Source organism: Pecten maximus, chromosome 17, assembly GCF_902652985.1.
Source record: "Pecten maximus chromosome 17, xPecMax1.1, whole genome shotgun sequence".
Classification (NCBI taxonomy): domain Eukaryota; kingdom Metazoa; phylum Mollusca; class Bivalvia; order Pectinida; family Pectinidae; genus Pecten; species Pecten maximus.
The window spans coordinates 17,812,096-17,822,273 of NC_047031.1; positions in this window are offsets into that span (position 1 = coordinate 17,812,096).

The following is a 10,178-nucleotide window of genomic DNA, read 5'->3' on the forward strand; positions in this document are numbered from 1 at the left end:
AGACCCTACACTTTATTCTCGTATATAGAAAGTACCCATTTCATATATTTTACAAAATCTAGAGGTAATATGCAAATGATAATAAAAATTACCTAGTAATGACAAATACTGCAAATGATAATAAAATTACTTAGTAATGACAAATACTGCAAATGATAATAAAAATTACCTAGTAATGACAAATACTGCAAATGATAATAAAAATTACCTACACTGTAGTAACAGAGACATATATACACTATATATGTCTCTGCTAGTAATGACAAATACTGCAAATGAGGTTATTTTTGGCAGAGACTTGTATATCAGGTGGTTATACAATATACGTCTCTGTTTTTGGCACACTCGAATTTTACCGCATACTGAATTTGTCTTTAGTGTGTCCATGTGACTAAGATATTAGAACGGAAGTGTATACAAATATACTTTAGGGGGGGGGGGGGGGGGGGGGGTGGGGGGGGGGGGGGGGGGTCTCTAATTAATATTTCACGCTTTTATATTATCAGAACTCCACATGGCAAAGAGTTCAGTATGTTGAGTAAGTTTGTGATTATATGCGAATAATTTGAGAAAATCATTAATGTAACAATGCTCTCCATTCTCCATTTATTACATTGTCTCGTGCATCACATGTATCATGTATTACTTGATGAGTTTGAGCAGTCACAACAGCTGCTGTCGAAAATTATAATTATCACACTCCTAATTCAGCGTAATGTGTACAGCATGGAACGCAATTAAATTAAATTAAAGCTAAAATATGTATATCGATAGTTTTGTCCTCGTTTTCATAACAGGGGACAAGTCACGCTTCTAAATGTTAAATGCGTGATATTCAAATTAAGCAGTTTAGAATTAGCCGGCAAATACTGACACCATTTACGTCATAGAAGGAATAAGCTGTGAATAATCTCAAAAAGACGTCAGCTCACATTTCATCTCTGATTCGTAATTGTCCCTGAAAACAGCTTATCATATAATATAACCGACCAATGAAAATTCCGTGTACTTTAAAATCTGTCAATGACCTATGTAAAAAAAAAATCCGGCTTGTCCGCAACTACAGTAACTAATTAGGGAGTGGACGGAGCTATCTGGCCATTAAACACAAACACAGGAGCTAAGACCACATGACCAGTAACGGCTTGCACTACAGAGAGTCAAAACCGACCATTTGTCATGCATGTCAATAACCTTTAGATATATTTCAAGGGGATACGACAAGGCCAGGAAATAATTAAGTGATTGTCTTGGAAATTGACATGAATAATCTTTGCGCCATCATTTTTATTTATTTATTTTTTTTTTTTTTTTGTCCAGAATGAAATCATAAAACCGAACTTGCAGTTATAGACTATCATCAATATTAGATTATGGAAGAATTTAAACATAACTTTACCACGAAAATATAAATAATACAACACATGATTGTTGTTTTCGTTTTATCATATAAAGATAAGTTATCTCCCCTATATATTTCGTCACGTGGTTCCGTCGTTTCCATAGTGCCACAGACTGAAATGATACCTGACTACATTATCAAAGGGGGGACAACTCTTACCAACTATACCCAAACGTAGGTCGACGTTCGATTGGAACTCTTTTTTCTCGGGAGGTAGCATTTATGAGCGTTTCATATCACATTCACTTTAAAATTTTGATTATTCAATAGGAGAGTTTCCAAGTATATGGTGGAATATACCAAATTATAATATTGTTGTAAGAAAAAGCTACATACTCATTGAGTGAGGAACTTTAACGGAAAACTCCATTAAAATATGTTACACATATGCTTTTTGTCTTCATAACAACTATTTAATTACAAAGAGGATATCTAACAGTGTCTTCAGTAATACCATATATACACCCGTGAGGCTGATATTTTGATATTTTTTCACTCGTGCTGTTCACTCGTGAAATTGAAATGATTAAGGTATTTCAATGAACCACGCGGTAAATATTAGATGATATATTTCATTGAGTTAGTACACAAACTGACACACTCACACTCACATATATCATATGTATCATAGACACTTGAAGCTACTTGCTCACATACAGTATATACATGCAATCACACACATAAATTTCATCGATTGATTGAATGTAAGACCTTGTGGAGATATTTTCCGGTAATCACCCCGCACTAGGAGGAACTACCTTAGATAATTCTGTATTGGAGATATGTTCCGGTAATCACCCCGCACCAGGAGGAACTACCTTAGATAATTCTGTATTGGAGATATGTTCCGGTAATCACCCCGCACCAGGAGGAACTACCTTAGATAATTCTGTATTGGAGATATGTTCCGGTAATCACCCCGCACCAGGAGGAACTACCTTAGATAATTCTGTATTGGAGATATGTTCCGGTAATCACCCCGCACTAGGAGGAACTACCTTAGATAATTCTGTATTGGAGATATGTTCCGGTAATCACCTCGCCCCAGGAGGAACTACCTTAGATAATTCTGTATTGGAGATATGTTCCGGTAATCACCTCGCCCCAGGAGGAACTACCTTAGATAATTCTGTATTGGAGATATGTTCGTAAGAGGACACAAGCTAAGTGTCAACGGAAAACCGTTAATTTTCATCCTTGATATTGGTTCGAGTATCATATTTACTCGAGACATGACCAAAACGCATGAGCTCCTGTGGATTGATGCGATTTACGCACGTGACACCCGGGTGTTGCTGACGTCAATAACAGTGGGATAATAAAATAATAACGTAAACACCAATTAATTTATCATTTGTGAACCACTCTCAGACGTCTGTATTGCTGTGATATAACGGTATGCAGGAAATGGAAAATCAAATTAACATTATCATTATTACATAAAATGCATAAGGAAGCAGATTGACTTGTATACGTTTCACAACTTATTTCTTGTTTTTTTTTTTTTTTTAGATACTGAATGTTTACATATCTCCCTTTTTTAGCCTAATAGATTCTTACTGCGAATATATAAGCGTATACGCACTGTAAAAAGGCTCAGCGGATTAATAAGCGCAGGAATCGGTTACATATTACATGTACATGGCGTCGTCTGTTTAAGACTTACGGAATTTCAATTAAACGGCACCATTTTGAAAGGACTGATCAACGCAATTTTAGCGTTTTCTCCTGTTATAAGATTACCTCTGTACTAAAAGCTAACGCCAAGTGAGTGTTTTGCCAAAAAAAGGAACAACTGCTTGAAGCGTACAGCTCCTAGAACATTTGACCACGTCACTACTAAACCTGTGTCAATACACGCTGTGCTTGACAACCAAAGTTAGTCTGAGTCGGACATTGTGGATTGTGAATATATCAATTGATGTAAAACGTAAAAAATATAAACAAAAATGCTCAGTTGTTTCTTTTAATTTTGATAACAATACTAGTGTCTTTACGCAGACTCACTTGAACTACATATATGTATATTACCTTAGCAACCACGGCTGCCATAGTTACCAACGGCGAAACACATCCCGACTTTTATTTTTCTTCGTACGGTGCTTCAACTATTTGTTTGATGTAAATATAAGGATTGTACCTCATTTTGACTGCGTATACAGAAGTATGCCCGCAGTAGGCAACGAACATATCCTATGGAGCGCTAACGCTCTAACCATAGGAAACTGCGGGCATACTACCGTATACGCAGTCAAAATGAGGTACAATCCGTAATTGAATTGTATATTGTAACTCCAAGATTTTTTTTTTTTTTTTTTTATTTGTTTAACGTCCTATTATCAGCCAGGGTCATTTAAGGATGTGTCAGGTTTTGGAGGTGGAGGAAAGCCGGAGTATCCGGAGAAAAACCACCGGCCTACGGTCAGTACCTGGCAGCTGCCCCAAGAACATGTAGGTTTCGAACTCGGTACACCTTAACCGCTCGGTCACCGCGGCTCCTTTAACTCCAAGATGATGAAATGAAAAACGGTTTATATTGAATACATACCAGGAATTACGTTATTATAGATTTCGCCTGTCCCACGTTATCAGTATGGAAAGTAGGGAACTTCTAAGAGAATTCGGAAATTCACAAACAAAAAAATCAATCAGCTTTAAAAGAAAAAAAAAGAAGAAAAAAAGAACTTGATAGCATAAAAATACCATATACATTATATCTGTAAGTATTGACACATCGAAAACAAATGGCAAATTTAGCAAGATCGATAATAATCTAAATACGTAGCTTTACCACAAAAATCACTCTTTCTGAAGAATCAGTAAAATGTATTGTGATGTTCATACTACGATGCAAATATATTACATGTTTAGTTGATACAAAAATACTTGTTTTGAGGAACTGAGTTGAGTACAGTCCAGATTTCCAGCATCCGTAATCTCCAGACTCTCTGGACCATAAATTCTGGAGGATATTCCGTACAGGAAGGCTGTGATCAGATTACACTATGTGATCTTAAAAGGTTTTCACAACGAGTAGGTGTTTAAAATAGTATTTATTTCACTCGAATTAGTTTTGAGAAAAACAACCACGAGTTGTGTGATCTATTTCTAAAACAATAATATCACTCAGCAGCGACGGAATCGTGACCTCGTTTTAATACGCATGTGCTTGTCGTCTTATGCAAACAAAGGGTAGTGATAATGTAAAATGTAAACAGTCCCTAATTAATATTAAAAAATACATCTTATTAGTAAATGCCAGTCTATCTTCAAATTTATTTCGTCATAAGCAACTACGTGACAAATCCACGGCAGTTAAACTTCGTTCAGACTATGCAGACTGTAGTTATGTAATGCATAAACTCAGAAATCGTGGACTATATTCACGTAGGTATGTGGCGTAGCGCTATCGATTTTCGCCAAAAAATGTCGACCAATCGGTGTCACGATAAGAGTTCAAACCCCTTGGTCTAGGACGTTTGTGTGACACTGTGTCAACGGTCTGGGACGTTTCTGTGACACTGTGCCACCGATCTTGGATATTTGTGTGACACTGTGCCACCGGTCTGGGACGTTTCTGTGTAACTGTGCCACTGATCTGGGACGTTTCTGTAAGACTGTGCCACCGGTCTTGGACGTTTCTGTGACACTGTGCCATCGGTCTGGGACATTTGTGTGAGACTGTGCCACTGGTCTGGGACGTTTGTGTGACACTGTGCCACCGGTCTGTGACGTGTCTGTGTGACTGTGCCACCGGTCAGGGACGTTTCCGTGAGACTGCTTTCGGTCTGGGACGTTTCTGTAAGACTGTGCCACCGGTCTGGGACATTTATGTGACACTGTGCCACTGGTCTGGGACGTTTGTGTGACACTGTGCCACCGGTCTGGGACGTTTCTGTGACACTGTGCCACCGATCTTGGATATTTGTGTGACACTGTGCCACCGGTCTGGGACGTTTCTGTGTAACTGTGCCACTGATCTGGGACGTTTCTGTAAGACTGTGCCACCGGTCTTGGACGTTTCTGTGACACTGTGCCATCGGTCTGGGACATTTGTGTGAGACTGTGCCACTGGTCTGGGACGTTTGTGTGACACTGTGCCACCGGTCTGTGACGTGTCTGTGTGACTGTGCCACCGGTCAGGGACGTTTCCGTGGGACTGCTTTCGGTCTGGGACGTTTCTGTAAGACTGTGCCACCGGTCTGGGACATTTATGTGACACTGTGCCACTGGTCTGGGACGTTTGTGTGACACTGTGCCACCGGTCTGGGACGTTTCTGTGTGACTGTGCCATCGGTCTGGGACGTTTCTGTGAGACTGATTTCGGTCTGGGACGTTTCTGTAAGACTGTGCCATAGGTCTGGGACATTTATGTGACACTGTGCCAACGATCTGGGACGTCTCTGTGTGACTGTGCCAGCGGTCTGGGACGTTTCTGTGAGACTGCTTTCGGTCTGGGACGTTTCTGTAAGACTGTGCCATAGGTCTGGGACATTTATGTGACACTGTGCCAACGATCTGGGACGTCTCTGTGTGACTGTGCCACCGGTCTGGGACGTTTCAGTGAGATTGTGCCACCGGTCTGGGACATTTATGTGAGACTGTGCCACCGGTCTGGGACGTTTGTGTGACAATGTGCCACCGGTCTGGGACGTTTGTGTGACACTGTGGCACCGGTCTGGAGCGTTTGTGTGACACTGTGCCACCGGTCTGGGACGTTTGTGTGACACTGTGCCACCGGTTTGGGACATTTGTGTGACACTGTGTCACCGGTCTGGGACGTGTTTGTGAGACTGTGCCACCGATCTGGGACGTTTCTGTGAGAATGTGCCACCGGTCTGGGACATTTGTGTGACACTGTGCCACCGGTCTGGGACGTTTCTGTAAGACTATGCCACCGGTCTGGGACATTTGTGTGACACTGTGCCACCGGTCTGGGACGTTTGTGAGACACTCTGGCACCGGTCTGGAGCGTTTGTGTGACACTGTGCCATCGGTCTGGGACGTTTGTGTGACACTGTGCCACCGGTCTGGGACATTTGTGTGACACTGTGTCACTGGTCTGGGACATTTGTGTGACACTGTGCCACCGGTCTGGGGCGTTTGTGAGACACTCTGGCACCGGTCTGGAGCGTTTGTGTGACACTGTGCCACCGGTCTGGGACATTTGTGTGACACTGTGTCACTGGTCTGGGACATTTGTGTGACACTGTGCCACCGGTCTGGGACATTTGTGTGACACTGTGCCACCGGTCTGGAGCGTTTGTGTGACACTGTGCCACCGGTCTGGGACGTTTGTGTGACACTGTGCCACCGGTCTGGGACGTGTCTGTGAGATTGTGCCACCGGTCTGGGACGTTTGTGTGACACTGTGCCACCGGTCTGGGACATTTGTTTGACACTGTGCCACCGGTCTGGGACGTTTGTGTGACACTGTGCCACCGGTCTCGGACGTGTCTGTGAGATTGTGCCACCGGTCTGGGACGTTTGTGTGTGACTGTGTCACCGGTTAGAGGACCTCCAAATAATAACCGAAATGCATTCTGTCCGACAGATATTGTTTCAGATGTATTCTTAGAACCTTTTAATCGAAATATTAATTTAAACACAAATCGATTAGATGAAGGTACACTGCAAACTAGAAATGGATTTCCATGTTGACCCTATATAAATACAAAAGAAATAAAAGTGTTCCTGAAGTGGAAGCGTTTTCAGTCTGATTAATAATTCCCGCCATGTAAATCTAGGTCAAATCCAGGAAAGGTAACGTGACGGCCCGGAACTTTTGCCAATTTATAGTGCTACCTCACTGAAGCATACTGTCAAAAACACCCATCAGGACATCCCACCCGGTCACATCATACTGACAAAGGGCATGGGACAAGACTCGAATTTGAATTCCGCATAAAAAGATTATCAAGACTTTCGAAACAAAAATTTGGGTTACAATATTGATGTAAATATCGGTTAGCATACTCACTTTCCGTAAGAGTAATAGGCGATATTTTCCCACAAAGGTTGCTAATATAAACAATATGACGGCTCATCCACCAAAAAACAACAACAAACTTTTGGATAGTACCGTCTAGGATACTAGTCTTCATTATGTTCACTGTTTAATGCGAAGTGTAAATATGAATATGAATTTGATATTCACTTTCGGCTAGACAATATTCTAACAACTGAGGTATCGGGGCTCCTCTCTGGAACTACGCTCCGATGAGATAAATAGAAGGACTAGAGGGGATCCGAAAGAACAGCGACTGCAGGAACATTTAAGAGAGCGATTTGTTTCTCACCGTCCTGCGAATTTGTATGATTCTTAGACGCTTCACCAACGTAAGTATAGATGTAGCCAAACTTGTCCTTAATGTAACCAAAGCTACTCTTAACGTAACCAAAAATGTTCTTGATAAACCATAGTTACTCTTGATTAACCAAATTGTGATTTAAACATATTTGATTTGTATCAATATATACAAGAGGATTGGGCACACGTTTTCAAACTTATATGAAGCCCTTTCCTAATTATCATGATTTTTTACAATTTTTATACAAGATGACATGACATTTGAAACATTAACAATTATATTTGAGAGAGAGAGAGAGAGAGAGAGAGAGAGAGAGAGAGAGAGAGAGAGGTATTACGAGTCGAATTTATTCAAATATTCAATTGATAAATTTAGTTTAATTATCTACTAAACAAACAAACGATTCCGATTCGATAGCAGAAGATTAAACTGTTTGCTGCACAAAAACCCACTGCTATTTCTAATGTTCGTTATATCCTGTTCCATGGTAAGCTTTCTCCGTTCGATCCATTGCCTTCTGGGAAAAAATCGTTTCTCTTGCGCTATCGGAATCGGAAGAGACTTTATAAATACATTTTTTTAACTGTCAATATATATATATGTATGTAAATTATTTCACAATACTGATTAAGAAAAGAGAAAACGGGGAATTAAAATCTTCTTGAGTCAAGAATGTATTTCTGAGTGATTTGGCTTATCATATAAGTATCTTCAATGGATAAATCATTGTTTCCATATAATAATACTTGTAGTTGCAGGTCTAGTGGCATGAAAATGTTTAGATTTCGGAACAATTCGATTATCTGTTCAAATTAATTTTGACAAATGAAGAAGTAGTGGTATGCATCCTCAATAGGATGTCCACACTGACAATGGCGATAATCAATAAGATGTGATTGGAAAAGGTCATTTTTTTAAATACTACATTTGTTTCTTAATCTCGCATGCAATATATTAGATTTTCTATTTCCAACTGAGTAACGGGTAGGTACTTGTGTTCTATTTGAGATAGATTTTTTAAATACTGAATATGAGATACTATGTCCAATCTCTAGATCAAGTTGATTCCAAAGTCGAATAGTAGATGGGAAAAACGATTTGTTTGTTAGTTGAAGTCTGAAATTCTGTAGAGAGTAATTATTTGCATCACGTAGGTTATAATGCGAGTTTTCAGATACCAAGGGAGGTAATAAAGTGGATAAGTAACTAGGAGTGAGTTGGTTAGTAATTTCATAGAACAGTTGTAGTTTTCTTCTAGAACGACGATTTACAAGAGGTTCTAATCCACTTTCAGAGTATAATGAAAGCCTGCTAGCAAAGGAAGGTAATCCGGTAATTATTCTTGCAATTTCTAAATTTAATTTTTCCAAATTATCTGCATCACTGAGAGAACATCCATCCCAAACCCCGCAACAATATTCAAATAAAGGCAGAATATATGACTTGTAAATTTTATACAGAGTTTGTCTATTTAAAATATATTTGAGCTTTCTGAGAATACTTACTTGTTTAGATACATGTTTGCATATGCTTTCAATGTGTCGAGACCTTTTACAGTTTACATCTAATGTTATGCCTAGGTGTATGTGGTGATCAACAAATTCTACATCTATATTATTAAATCTAATGTCTATAGCATGTTCATGTTCATTTTTTGAAATTAGTAAGGCTTCCGTTTTCAGAGGGTTAAATTTCACCAACCAGGTTTCTGCCCAATTTTGAATTTTTGCTAAGTCATTATTTATTTTAATTTCAATTTCAAATGGTGATCGACCAGAACATAATAAAGAGGTATCATCAGCAAATAATTTTGAAAGACTATCGAGATTATTAGATATGTCGTTTATGTAAAGAATAAAAAGTAGTGGGCCCAATACAGATCCTTGCGGCACGCCAGCATTAGTAGTCCTAACGGAAGATTTACTGTTTCCTACAAAAACCTGCTGTTTCCTGTTACTTACATAATTTTTTAACCAAATTAGAAGTTTCCCATTAATTCAATAATTCGCTAACTTTACATACAGTCCATTATGCCACACACGATCGAACGCTTTGGAGATATCACAAAGTACTAGACAGGTTGGTTGATATTTTTCCAAATTTTCACATAAGGTATGGTACATTTCTATCATTTGATGGACGGTAGAATGACCAGATTGGAAACCAGATTGGTATTTATAAATAAGTGAGTTATCAAGCAAATAGTTATTCAAATATTTAACTACTAAACGTTCAAAAACTTTACCGATAGTGCTAAGTAATGAAATAGGCCTATAATTAGAAGAAACGTGTTTATCCCCTTTTTTGAATAATGGCATAACCATTGCTAATTTCCAGTGTTCCGGGAAAATACCAGTATCAAGAGAGTATCTAAATATTAATGATAATGGGTAGGCTATAGAAAATGCTGTATTTTTTAACATATTGTGGCTAATTCCGTCGTGACCTACAGCTTTGTAAAGAGA